This window comes from Schistocerca piceifrons, chromosome 7, assembly GCF_021461385.2.
Source record: "Schistocerca piceifrons isolate TAMUIC-IGC-003096 chromosome 7, iqSchPice1.1, whole genome shotgun sequence".
Lineage (NCBI taxonomy): Eukaryota > Metazoa > Arthropoda > Insecta > Orthoptera > Acrididae > Schistocerca > Schistocerca piceifrons.
Genome location: NC_060144.1, coordinates 385,994,875 through 386,009,953, shown reverse-complemented (window position 1 = coordinate 386,009,953; position 15,079 = coordinate 385,994,875). Strand labels below are relative to the sequence as shown.

General features: G+C 42.7%; 1 protein-coding gene across 3 annotated transcripts in view; it reads right to left on the bottom strand.

The window, feature by feature from the left end:
* The window catches only part of LOC124804696 (leucine-rich repeat-containing protein 24-like), a 370,900-nt gene that overhangs the window by 110,885 nt on the left and 244,936 nt on the right, over positions 1 to 15,079 (bottom strand). The window lies entirely within an intron of this gene.

Below are 15,079 nucleotides of genomic sequence, written 5' to 3'. Positions count from 1 at the left end.
GCAATATGAGCACTGGAGATCCATATGGCTAATGATGTATATTATGTGACCATGACAACCTATTTTAGGTAAGATTGTACCTTTATGCCACTTACAAAATGTACTTCTATGTGTGTTTTCATTTGTCTTGATCTATAAATTTTTTCAGCGTATGTGTGACAACAAGAGTGATGCAATTCAACAGATTACGATGATGTGTAATGCATGATCGCTGATACACGATTAAATAACAATTTTTATTGATATGTATCATGGAATGGATGTTTAATCACAAAACGTATTTTACGGTTGTTCACCACTTTTATGCAATCTTCTGTATTTTAGATCTGAAGTTGGCTCGTCAGTGAGCTCAAACTAGTAATCGATAAAGGAATTTTAGCGATATTGAACTAGGGTGTTTACCCACGCATTTTAACAGAGCAGATCGTCCGTCTCCCGATTTGACCACGTCAATTCTTGTATGAAGCTGAGATGCATGCTTTGGCTTGGCCAGCTCGAAGTCCTAATTTGAGTTATACAGAGCATGTTTGGGACCAACTTGGGAGAAGCGCCCGTCAGCACTATCCATACACCCTAAGGAAGTCCCTGGTGAAAGAGTGGGAGGTGATATCTCAAGAGGACATCGCACAACTAAGCAGGCTTTGCCGGAAAGGCTGGGTGCCGTGTTAGGTGCAAGAGAGAAGGGTCTGTGAAAGGAAGTGTGAAGTGTAGCAAACCAGAACAGAGACGTACTACCTTCATGAGCTTGCTTGAAGTGTGAATCCACTCGTGTTACTTCTGCATCTCTCCCTCAACTTGTTTATAATTGTCTTTTCTTCATCGTTAGTCATCTAGATGATACTGTTCCGCAGTATTTTATCATAAAATAGTCCGTTCGTGCCATAAAAGTCACTGGAATTGAAAATTTAAAAAAAAAAGAGAGGCTTTGGGAGCGTCGATAAATCAATCAACCCTGGAGGCGAAACGTCTGAAATGGTATGGACATCTAGAAAGGATGGACAATAGTCGAGGAAAGTGTGGCAGCGAACCACAGGGGAAACAGGAAAGCGTGGGCGACCCAGGAGGAACTGGGGTCCAAATGTCCGGGACGCGATGGTGTGCCATCCCCATGACGTTATTGTGAAAATTTAAGAAACTAGTGCGACCATATAAAAATAATCGTAATAACGAAAATATTGATAAAAGCCATAAAGACGATGTGTTGTGATTATTGCAGTGAAATGTTGTAAAATGATATAGAAAAAGAACAATGAAAATTACTGTTAATACGAAAACTATGTATTTCACGGATAATCTGTGAACAAAGATAAAAATGAATAGACAGTCCTCTAAGAATGAAGAAAGAGAAGAAAACTAACTACTCTTTTTTCGTTCTTGATTGTAGAAAGACGTCATTGACGATTCGTGATGAGAATTGTATGTGTTTGTTATTAATACTGTAAGAAAAAGCCTTCTTATGAAAATAATAATTAATTTTATAAATGTGTAAACCTGTGTTTTCCTTTCAATAGTGTATGGAAAGGCATCATATAATTATTACTGGATAATTTGCAGTTTTCATACACTGAATTGATTTCGTTTCAAAGACGCCATTAAGGGCAAGAACATAATTTTAAGTTTTTCATTACGCCATAGAAAATGGCTTTCAAAGAATTTTAATCAGTTCTATAACAAGATTTCAATGCGAACCTCACAGAAAGCCCAGAGTATCTTCCCATTAACAGAACAATTACGCTGGTCGGATTTTAATGTGCGCGACACTTAGCTTTGCTACATTTTATGTCTAATACGTTAAACACAAACATGCTAGACTGTTTAACTTGCAGTTGAAAAGAAATTATCATTACTCGCACAACAATCAAAGCCTGTCACGTAGCCGGCCGACGTGGCCGTGCGGTTAAAGGCGCTTCAGTCCGGAACCGCGCGACCGCTACGGTCGCAGGTTCGAATCCTGCCTCGGGCATGGATGTGTGTGTTGTCCTTAGGTTAGTTAGGTTTAAGTAGTTCTAAGTTCTAGGGGACTGATGACCACAGAAGTTAAGTCCCATAGTGCTCAGAGCCATTTGAACCATTTGAAGCCTTTCACGTAACCGTCAAGATTTTGGTGTACTTCAACACAGCATTTCAGCTTCGTGTTGCAGAGCGGCACTTCGCGTCTGCAAACGACGAATGGTACGTGAAACATAGTATTCTAATAACGACAGGCCTTCAGAAAACTAAAGTGTCTGGGGCCAAGGCGCCCAAGAATAGTACATTTCTTTTATTGAAAATAGCAAAGCTCCATTAAGCTTTAGAACTGAGTATTCTGCATTTACAACTGCATTTACCATTGATACTGAGAATAACTCATCTTAATTATTTCTTGTGCTACACGAACATTGACAATAATATCATACACTTCGGATAGTAGTACAATGGACGCCAGACGACTATAAGAGGAAGACACGTGATCGGAGGAAATGGAACACCGGAAGCGAGAGGCGGCGCAAGCCTTCGAATACTCGCACTACTACTACTACTACTACTACTACTACTACTATTACTATTATGGAAATGGAAATGCCGTGTGGCATTCGCCTGGCGCAAGTCTTTCAAGTTGACGCCACTTCGGCGACTTGTGTGTCGATGGGGATGAAATGATGATGATAAGGACAACACAACATCCAGTCCTCGAGCGGAGAAAATCTCCGACCCAGCCGGGAATCGAACCTGGGCCGTTGGGCCGTTGCGCTGACCTCTCAACTACCAGGGGCGGACATTATTATTATTTTTATTATTATCATCATCATTCTACTGTCTACAGAGCCCGCCTCCGTCAGCATAGATGCCTGTCTTGTAGAGGACATGGGTTCGATTTCTGGTACTTTCCGGGATTTTTCCGTTGGTGGGAAGAATGGATCAAAATGGACTTGTGGTGCGAATTAAGGAACTAATTGAGTGAATGAGAAGTAGTGGCACCACGTCTGTTAATCCCACGCCCCTCCATACCGCGTCGACATGACTCCATCGGTTAATGTAAGACTCCTATAACCCGAACTGAACTGTCCGCCATGTTTTCCCCAAAGCATAGGATCCTCGTACTTGCTTACGTATGAATCACGATGCGAGTGGAGATATCTAATTAAATGTATTGAAGAATTCGTCGTAAATATGGGTGGCTGCTTAACTTTGAACGGCACTGAACATTGCAAAAATGCCTTTCGCATGTTTGTATTTCTAAGTGTGCCAGAATGTGAGAAAGAAAAGGGAGGAAGGGCATAGATTGCTGCAGATACAAAAGAAAGTTAGGACCTGTCACTCAGTTTGTATGTAAGTATATGTGAACAGGTTGGTTAATTTGGGGATGGAGACCAAATAGCGAGGTCAACGGTTCCAGCGGATTAGGGAAGGATGGACAAGGAAGACAGCAGTGCCCTTTCATAGGAACCATCCCGGCATTTGCCTGAAGCGATTTAGGAAAATGACGGAAAACTTAAATCAGGATGGCAGGAAGCGAGTCCAGTGTGCTAACTACTGCGCCACCTCGCTCTGTACTTGTTACTAAAAGTAGCTACAAACATGAAATCAACTCATATAGCTGCATTTTTTACACCAGCCGAAAACTATACTGAAGCAGTTCGTTTCAAAATTTTTTGATTCCTGAGATTTTTCGCAACTGGCAAAATGCAGAGGAATATTTACTGTGATATATTTGTATGTCGTTATCATAAACATGTGCACGAGCTGAATAATAATTAACCCCATTTCTTTTATAAGTACGGTAGGACGAGTCATAACCAAGATATTTTTATAGCGGATAGGTCATTGTGAGAAAATCTGCACAAGTAACGTAACTTTAAAAATAAAACACCTACATATGGGCAAAAACTAATAAATAGGTACAGGTTGTTACTGCATAACATTCTTGTTTGAAGACACTGGTACAGAGTTATTACCGAGCGAGGTGGCGCAGTGGCTAGCACACTGGACTCGCATTCGGGAGGACGACGGTTCAATCCCGTCTCCAGCCCTCCTGATTTAGGTTTTCCGTGATTTCCCTAAATCGTTTCAGGCAAATGCCGGGATGGTTCCTTTGAAAGGGCACGGCCGATTTGCTTCCCAATCCTTCCCTAACCCGAGCTTGCGCTCCGTCTCTAATGACCTCGTTGTCGACGGGACGTTAAACACTAACAACCACCACCACAGAGTTATTAAGTCATTACATTTAATATTTACAAACCAACAAGCAGGTTCCAAGTCGCCGGCCGTTTTGGCCGAGCGGTTCTAGTCGCTTCAGTCCGAAACCGCGCTGCTGCTACGGTCACAGGTTCGAATCCAGCCTCGGGCATGGATGTGTGTGATGAGGTTTAAGTAGTCCTAAGGCTAGGGGACTGATGACCTCAGATGTTAAGTCCTATAGTGCTTAGAACCATTTGAACCATTTGGTTCTGAGCCTACATTTTTATAGCCGTGTTATATTGTAGTTGTTTTTGTGGTCTTCAGTCCAGAGACTGGTTTGATGCAGCTGTCGATGCTACTCTATCCTGTGCAAGATCCTTCATCTCTGAGTAGCTACCCTGCAGCCTACATCCTTCTGAGTCTGCCTAGCGTATTCATCTCTTGGCCTCCCTCTACGATTTTTACCCTCCACGCTTCCCTCCAGTACTAAATTGGTGATTCCTTCATGCCTCAGAACGTGGCCTACCCACCGATCCTTTCTTCTAGTCAAGTTGTGCCACAAATTTCTCTTCTCCCCAATTCTGTTCAGTACCTCCTCATTATTTACGTGATCTACCCATCTAATCTTCAGCATTTTTCTGTAGCGCCACATTTCGAAAGTTTCTATTCTCTTCTTGTCCAAACTATTTATCGTCCACGTTTCACTTCCATACATGGCTACACTCCATACAAATACTTTCATAAACGACTTCCTGACACCTAAATCTATTTCGATGTTAACAAATTTCTCTTCTTCGGAAACGCTTTCCTTGCCATTGCCAGTCTACATTTTATATCCTCTCTACTTCGACCACCATCAATTATTTTGCTCCCCAAATAGCAAAACTCGTTTACTACTTTAAGTGTCTCATTTCCTAATCTAACTTCCTCAACATTCCATTATGCTCGTTTTACTTATCTTTACTACCTTTCAGTTTTTCCATTAATTACTGTTTGGTACACTTTCTACATGCCATATCAAATGTTTTGTAAAGACACTGGCTAAAGTTGCATGAATAGGTTAATCACCCACAAGGTAAACACTGCCGATCCTCAGAATTGGGGAAAAAATGGTGGGCGATTCATCCTATCACATAGGATCTCTTGGCAGAGGGATGTTCCGGCGGCCGGTCGAGCCCGATTGGGTAGTGTGTGGCCAGAAGTGTCTGCAGAAGTTACACGACACGACATAGAGGCTACTGTACGTCACGTGTGTCTAAAAAAGCACCGTTGTCCTTGCAAGCACACACTTCGCTTTGTAGGGCTGAACCATGCAAACAGCCTCTCCAGCGAACGCTGTTGTGTGCCGGTAACAATGCGCCATATATTCTCCTCCTTGTTATCGGAGACTGCAGGCGAAATCCATACTGGATGCATCTGCCAGGGGCCATATGTCGCGCTGTTTATCGCGCTAACACTGTCGCAAGATAACACGGAAGATAACGCCTCCGCAGCAGCTGGTGGCAAGGTACCTCTGTAGCGAAGACACGTGGGGAAATGAAGCGTCACTGTAGAGCACGGAGACCGCTCGGAGGGCCGCTACGTCTCATCTGAAGAACACGAGCGGCACACGCCGTAATACACGCTAACTCGATGAAGCTCTATTGATAAATGAGACCAGGAAACTCGTGATGGCATGAATAGATGTCAAGTGGCCGAGTCAGGCGGTGTGTGCGCGGACCGCCAGAACTGTCCGCCGCTGCGGAGGCCGGAGTAACGGCAACAACGCAACAAGAGCAAGAGGGAAAGAAGACGCGAGGAGCCGCAGCAGCGGCAGCAGCATGGAGAGAGAGAGGAAGGGGGGTCGTGGCCGGCGACTGCCGAGCAGCGCGCACCGGGGACCGCAGCGCGGCTGGCAAAAACAAGATCCCGCTTTAGATATTCCCTTACAGGGAACGGAACTGAGATACATTATGTATATGCTTGCCTTTCTCGTCGATTCCAGGGTCCAGATTTCGAATGCAGGCGGCGTTCTCCAGCCCGGCTTTCCCGCGTCCGAACATTTCTTGTTGCGCCAGGACAAATATAATGACTCGCGAAGATTTCTTACGGCGCTAACGGTTTACGCGAATGGATAGATTTTGCTCTGCCGACCCCAATGTGTCTCAGGAGACAACAGGGGCGACAAAACAGCTTGGCACTGGCTAGATCACTGGTTACCAACCTTTCTGAAACCATTACCCTAAGTACAATCAGCTACTTGCCCCTCCCCCTCCCATTTCCCCCACTATTATCACACTAGACTGACCCTACGACTTATGTTAGAAGATAGATTAAGGAAAGGCAAACCTAAGTTTCTAGCATTGGTAGACTTAGAGAAGGCTTTTTGACAATGTTGAATGGAATACTCTCTTTCAAATTCTGAAGGTGGCAGGGGTAAAATACAGGTTATTTACAATTTGTACACAAACCAGATGGCAATTATAAGAGTCGAGGGATATGAATGGGAAGCAGTGGTTGGGAAGGGAGCGAGACAGGACTGTAGCCTCTCCCCGATGTTATTCAATCTGTATATTGAGCAAGCAGTAAAGGAAACAAAGGAAAAATTCGGAGTAGGTATTAAAATCCATGGAGAATAAATAAAAACTTTGAGGTTCGCCGATGACATTGTAATTGTGCCAGAGACAGCAAAGGACTTGGAACAGCAGTTGAACGGAATGGAAAGTGTCTTGAAAGGAGGATATAAGATGAACATCAACAAAAGCAAAACGAGGATAATGGATTGTAGTAGAATTAAGTCGGGTGATGCTGAGGGAACTAGATTAGGAAATGAGACACTTAAAGTAGTAAAAGAGTTTTGCTATTTGTGGAGCAAAATAAGTGATGATGGTCGAAGTAGAGAGGATATAAAATGTAGACTGGCAATGGCAAGGAAACCGTTTCTGAAGAAGAGAAATTTGATAACATCGAGTATAGATTTAAGTGTCAGGAAGTCCTTTCTGAAAGTATTTGTATGGAGCATAGCCATGTATGGAAGTGAAACATGGACGATAAATAGTTTGGACAAGAAGAGAATAGAAGCTTTCGAAATGTGGTGCTAAAGAAGAATGCTGAAGATTAGATGGGTCGATCACATAACAAATGAGGAGGTATTGAGTAGAATTGGGGAGTAGAGGAGTTTGTGGCACAACTTGACTAGAAGGAGGGATCGGTTGGTAGGACATGTTCTGAGGCATGAAGGGATCACCAATTTAGTATTGGAGGGCAGCGTGGAGGGTAAAAATCGTAGAGGGAGACCAAGAGATGAATACACTAAACAGATTCAGAAGGATGTTGGTTGCAGTAGGTACTGGGAGATGAAGAAGCTTGTACAGGATAGAGTAGCATGGAGAGCTGCATCAAACCAGTCTCAGGACTGGAGACCACAACACAGTAGAACCTCACTACCTTTGAAGCGAAAAAGAATTTTCTTTGAACACTTCTATATTTAAAATCACGAAAGGTAAATTATGTTTAGTTTTTGTACGTGTTTTTTTGAAGCACTAGCTAATGAAGCAATAAGACAATTGGTATTGCTTATAGAATGATTAAGTAATTCTCAGTGCGTCTCGAGTGCCGCCTATAAATTTCTCTGAAAAGAAAGCTAATTATCCACATTGAGGGTACACACTTCCTACAAAACTTTCTTCTCCTGCACTAATCCTCTCCCTTGGGACACTTGCTTCACCCGCTTCCTGCTTCCTATTTTAAAATAAACCAAGTTAAAATGTGTGCACTACGTTTACCGGAATGTAGTCGAAGTAAATCAGGTAATGCTGAGGTCGTGAGGGCATTAGATTAGGAAGCGAAACACATAAAGTAAAAGATAAGTTTTGTTATTTGGACAGCAAAATAACTGACGAAGGCCGAAGCAGAGAGGATATAAAATGTAGACTAGCAATGGCAAGAAAAGCGTTTCCGAAGAAGAGAATTTTATTAACATTGAATATAGATATAACTATCACGAAGTCTTTTCTGGAAGTACTTTTGTGGAGTGTAGCGAGGTATGGAAGTGAAACACGAACGATAAACAGTTTGGACAAGAAGAGAAGCTTTTGAAATGAGGTGCTACATAAGAATGCTGACAACTAGATATGTAGATAGCGCAATTAACGAGGAGGTACTGATTAGAATTGGGGAGAAAAGAAATTTGTGGCACAACGTGACTAGAAGAAGGAATCAGTTGATAGGACACGTTCTGAGAAATCAAGGGATCACCAGTTTAGTACTGGAGGGAAGTGTGTGGGGGGTAAAAATCGTAGGTGACGAACAGACGAGAAAGCAGATTCAGAAGAATGAAGGTTGCAGCAGTTATTCGGAGTTGAAGAGACTTGCACGAATGGAGTGGCATGACGAGCTGCATCAAACCAGTCTTCAGACTGAAGACCATAACAACAACATATTTACTTCTTTTGACTGTAGAACTTATCTATTTCACAACTGTAATTTCGGCCATTTTCAAGCCATACCACTACAAAAAAAATTTGCTTCAGCACATGTTAGAAAAAGCCCTCTGACATCATCTTCGCCGTTGACTGTAGAAATTATTGATTTCACAATTGCAGTTTCGGCCTTTGGGCCATATTCAGGTGGTACTCTAGAAGATTTAGCTTCAGCACAAGTCCTCATCACAAACAGGCCTTTTAACTGTGGACTAGGGCTGAAGCAAAATCTTTGGGAGTACCACCTGAAAATGGCCTAGAGACCGAAACTGCAACTGTGAAATGAATAATTTCTACAGTCAATGGCGAATAAGATGTCCTTTAAAATATTCTAAATGATATATTTACTGTTTGTAAAATGACAGAAATTGAAAGGCTTCAGGCTGCCTTTGCTTTGTGCCTGGCCACAGGTAATAATAATAATAATAATAATAATAATAATAATAATAATACTGTGTAGACCCTACAGCAGTGTAGTAGCTATTACATACGTACTTAAACTGTGCTGTGCTGCCAATTAATTCATCACTTGTTACGAAGTAAATAATGAAGCAATTTGTGGCCCATGGCGAGACCAATTATAGATCGAAGAACACATTTTCATCAGATACTGAAATATACACCGAGGTGTCAGAATCATGGGATAGCTCCTAATATCGTGTCGGACCTCGTTTTTCGCCCGGCCTAGTGCAGCAACTCGACGAGGCATGGACTCAACTAGTCGTTGGAAGTTTTCTGCAGAAACATTGAGCCATGCTATCTCTATAACCGTCCATAATTTCGAAAGTGTTGCCGGCGCAGAATTTTGTGCACGAACTGACCTCTCAATTGCATCTCGTAAATGTTCGCTGAAATTCGTATCGGACGACCTGGGTGGGCACATCATTCACTCGAATTGACCAGAATGATCTTCAAACCAATCGCGAACAATTCTGACACTGTGACTTCGCGCATTGTCATGAAATCCGCGAATGGATACAAATAGTCTCCATGTAGCCGAACATAACCATTTCCAGTCAATGATCGGTTCAATTGGACCTGAGGACCCAGTCCATTCCACGTAAACACAGCCCACACCATTATGGAGTCACTACCTGCTTACACAGTGCCTTGTTGACAACTTGGGTCCATGGCTGCTTCACACTCGAGCTGCATTTAATGTAACAGAGCGAGATCTCAGCCAAATGCTACGGAAGATGTAATCAGAAAGATGAGTAACATTAGAAACGCCTACCAAAAAAAAAAGAAGAAGAAAAAACCATAAAAATGGGTTGAAGTGTCCCGATCACAAGCGTCTCTATACAGTATACAGCATATATCAAATGAAGTTATGATGATTCAACCTGTTAATGTAACTTCTTTATTGTCCCGTATTTTGTTTTTGGTAATCAAAAGACACCTACGAAACCAATCGTCATTGTTCTTCCCCAGCTAATAGTGAAAATCATAAACAGAACATGTAAATTCTTAAACAAGACTGACAAAATTCAATTATCTGATCTTCAACAGTCAACTCTTGAACGGTACCCCTTCTTTTTGCGTATTTCCTCGAAAGCATTAAGGCTCGTAACGAACAGCCAACAGCAGCTGAAACGTCTTCATCTGACGTGGCTGCCAACACGTCTTAATTACTATGGGTGGGAAATCTTGATATTTTGCGTCGTATGCGCACAAGGGTCTGGTTGAGGAATTTCTCTAGTCCCGACTTGAATGCTAAGGAACATGCTTCCGAAAAGCATTTGACTCAGTACCGAACTAACCGTTAGTACGACAGTATGAAATGTCAAGTGAAATTATTGACTGAATTGACGATTTCTTGGTAGAAAGAGCGGGATCACTATCGGACTTAACTTCTGTGGTCATCAGTCCCCTAGAACTTAGCACTACTTAAACCTAACTAACCTAAGGACTTCACACACATCCATGCCCGAGGCAGGATTCGAACCTCCGATCGCAGCGGTCGCGCGGTTATGTTATCTTGGATGGAGAGTCATCGTGAGATGTAGAAGTAACTTCAGGCGTGCCCCGGGGAATTACACTTTGTGTCATGAATTTAATGGCCTCGCACTTTTCACAGATGATGTGCTTATCTATATTGGAGTACTGTCTGTAAAAAGCTGCACAGATAATCGGACAGATCTCGATGTTATTTCTAACATACACAAAGATTGGCAACTTGCTTTAAGTAGTCACACATGTAAAATATTGTATTCCAGAAAAAGAAAAAAAGACAAGAACATCCAATGAGTACAATACCATTCAAATTATATAAACATCTGGGTGTGACATTGTGTTTGGGTGTACAATGGAAAGACCACGTAAGCTGAATCGTAGGTAAAGAAGTGGCAGTCTTCGGTTCATTGTTACGGTACTGGAGAAATGCAGTCTACAAACAAAAGTGCTTACAAAACACTCGTGTGACGCGTCCTAAAATACTGTTGAAGTCTGTGAGAGCCACAGGAATAACAAGGGAAGCTGCACGTTTACAAAGGAGGACAGTACGACTAGTGACAAGTTTATTTGACTCTTGATGGAGCTTCACAGAGGTACTAGAAAGCTTGAACGGGTAGCCTCCTCGCAAAGTTATAGAGATCAGCTTTGAATGAGGTATTTACGAATATACTACAATCCCCTAAGTATGGAACCCTTCGGGACGCGAAGATAATAATAGGCGAATTACAGCACTTAGAGAGGAGTTCAAGCGATCATGCATCACGTGTTCCACACGCGGATGGAAGCGGAAGAAGCCCTAATAAGTACCAGAGATTACTAACTATCCTGTGCCACGCACAGTGATTTGCAGAGCCTAGCATGTGGCATGTCGAAAGGACCTAAAACATCCCCCGAGCCCTTGATGAATCAGGGCTGCTTCATGGAGACTGTCTTTGACAGTTTGATTTACTTGGATGGTATGGTAACACACTACAATATGCGAAGATAATTTTGCGAAAATTTTTATGAAGATGTGCTTCAGTACTACCAAAATTCTAAGTGGACCGTGTTTTGGATTTCACCTGAAAGTGTAGCTTTCCAATAAAAAGTTTGGTGAGTTGATTCTCAGATCGGTGAAAGCAACGTAATACTGTTTTCGACAGGACCACATGTATTAGAGCAATCCGCACTGCAGTTTCCCAAAACTTCTTCCGAATAATAACAGTTGCACAGTTCAATGCTGCGCTTAACTTCATTTCGTAGTTAGTATTCATCAAAATTTTTTCCCTCTGAGAAATGTCAGGGAAATGCTTGACAGGAATGGCAAAACCCTCAAAGGTATATAGTTGGAAGTACGAGCCGAACGTTGCTGGATTGCCAATTTAACGGTATTTCAAATCGGTGAGTAGTACAGTAAAACAGAATAGCTTCTGCTTAAAAATTAAATGAAAAAATCAGTGGCACGGAAAGGATGGGAAAAAGATGATTTGGTACGAGGAAAAAATAGCTGGATAATAGAGTTAATGCGAGAGCCGAAGAATTGATAAAAAAAATTATACATCGGGAGAACACCGAGGGAGTGTAGTCGACCCACGGATGAGGGAGTTTACAGAACCCTCGTCGTCCGAAAACTGAGTACTGCTCGTCCGTCTGGGGCCCTTACCAGACAGGACTGATAGATGAAATAGAGTATCCAAAGAAGAGCAGCGCGTTTCGTCACAGGTTCGTTGAGCACAGCAAAAGCGTCATGGAGATGCTCATTTAATTCCAGCGGCAGACGCTGCAGGACAGGTGACGTGCATCACCGGTGTTTACCATTAAAATTCGGATAGGTACGTTGCTAGAAGAGTCAGCCATCCTATATACATTTCACGAAAACACCATAACTGATGAAATACGAGGTGGCAGGGAGGCTTACCAAGAATCATGTTTCCCGCGCACCATTCGCTTCTGGAAGAGGAATTTGAAGGGACTGGGGGGGGGGGGACTGACAGTGTTACGCAAAGTGCCCTTTGCCACACACCTTAAGATGCCTTGCGGAGTATAGGTGTATATGTATTATACAGGGTGAGTCAGGAAGAAAATACACGCCTTGAGGCGTGATAGTATTAGTGATTCTGAACAAAAAAAAACCTCATCTTCCTTTGTGCCCGCTCTGCGCTTGTAGACTTCGTTCTTCAGTCAACCTCAGTCGTAATCTAATGGAGTAAGATCTGGTGATATCGGTGGCCAAGAAACTAACTCCGTTGTGCTTAAGTCCAGTATTGCCAAAGGAATATCCTCCAAGTATTCTGGTAACACATTTTTTAAGGAAATCAATGTACCGTACTCCTTTAAGACGGCTATCTAAAAAGACTGGACCGGTGAGGCTTTAATTGTATTCGCATTGAATGCTGGTCGAGAAGGATACGCGACTGGTGCTCATGCCTTTCAAACAGCTGTAGGTCGTGAAGAAGAAGAAGAAATGATTTTGTGGCATTGATGGCCAAGAGTCCAAACCGGGGAAGCTCGGTCGTCGAGTTGCGTCTTATTTCAGGTGAGGCCACAATGGGCGACTTGCGTGTCGGTGATGATAATGATGATTATGAGGATAACACAACAACCAGTCCACGGGCGGAGAAAATCTGCAAGACAGCCGGGAATCGAACCTGAGCCCGCTCAACTAAGCAGGCGAACTGTAGGTCATATACGGTTAAGAGAAAGGACATATGTTTATTTGAAGTCTTTTGTTTAGTATCACCAATACTAGCACCCCTCAAAGTACGCACCATTCCTCCTGACTCACCATATATAGTGGACAATTGCATGCAACATAAATAAAACTAAAAGAAACGGTATCGTGAAGGAACCAATTAGGACAACACAGTCGCGCAAAATGCACAGGTCTGCTATGGCAAAATCAGGCCGTTAGTATAGCGAGTTAGTTTTACTTTAACAGGCTGCCAGAGAACACAATGCAGCCGTCCGCGAACTTCGATAATCGATAAGGTACAAAGGGCGGTAAGGGGACGTGCCTTGTCGAAAGAAGAGTCCTTATAAAAGGAGACAAGTGTCACTTGTTTTGAAAGTGTCAACAGTTTGGAAGAGACGAGCAGCCACTGTTTTCGAGGCGGTATGAAAGCTACGTCGCGAATTTCTTGTGAGAGTAGTGAGGCGCGCAATAGTACGGACGAACACTTCCGTACTCCGTATTAAAAATTAATAAGCCTGTTTAGAGCTGGGCGTCACCAAGTCCCAGCAAAGTTGGGAGAGGACCAAGCGGAAGGGGGACACAGCAAGTATCGGAAAGTTGGTCCCCAGCCACCCGCAGGTACAAAGGCGACGGGAGGCGAAGAAGCGAACAGGGGGTTACCCAGGGAGACAGGCTCGCCAGCGAAACTGGGTCAATTAACGCGCCGTCTGACAAAACCTGGAAAATATTTAGGGCGCTGTTTCTGTTACTGGTAGCCGCTACCGACCAATTCCGCGAGATTTCCATTTAGATGTTTCGCTGGCAATTGGATTCGGAGGTCCCGAGTCGCGAACAGCGTCGATTTTCGCTGCTGTGCCCGTCCGCGGCGCAGACAAGCGTGCAAATCGCTCATCCTATGGGGAGGGAAGGGGGTTGGAGCCTGGTACAAGGGACAAAAAGCGATTGGTCGGGTCTGTTGCGGCAAATTACATACACAGCTCCCGTCGGCTCTCACGTTAACACACAGCGGCGATTTGTCGATTGTGCGTGTCCCTAAGGACCGTAGCAGTTGCGTCCGACTCTGAAGTCGCGTAGCTACGAACATTTTATTTCTTTACATCTAACATAGATTGCTGTACGGTTTTATGAATTTGATGGACTTTCAGAATGTGTCTAGAATCCAACTCGATTCTTTTTTTAATATATATTTCAGTTATATTTCTCCATTTTAAGCGTAATCTAATTTTAATAGGCAAACGAACATCAGTGGTGCTTCTGTAAATACAAAAACACACCCACCCACCCACCCACACACACACACATATATATATATATATATATATATATATATATATATATATATATATATATATATATATATATATATATATAAGGGGCAATCAAAAAGTGTACGGTCTTCGGACGGAAACTTTTTGATCATCCCTTACGTGTTTCTAAGTTTCGCTATTTATTGATTTCTTTCTTTTTCCTTTTTAATAGAAAAATGTAGAAACGTATTACATAAACCATGTTTACAGAATCACTAATGACGATGCTTTGTGAATAAAAGCGACACGCGTCTGGCGTGAAACTATCCTAGAATTGCAGTACGCTTAAGATAGAAAAAGTAAATAATAATTGATTTATAACAGCCACTGCGGAAATGGCCTACCAAACAAATAAACCTTTTTTTCTAATATTTACTTACAGCGCAGTCAGGGCCACGTTACAAAAGGTGCAACTAATGATAAAACAACTTTGTGTAAGTACATGCGGTCGCAGGTTCGAATCCTGTCTCGGGCATGGATGTGTGTGATGTCCTTAGGTTAGTTAGGTTTAAGTAGTTCTCAGTTCTAGA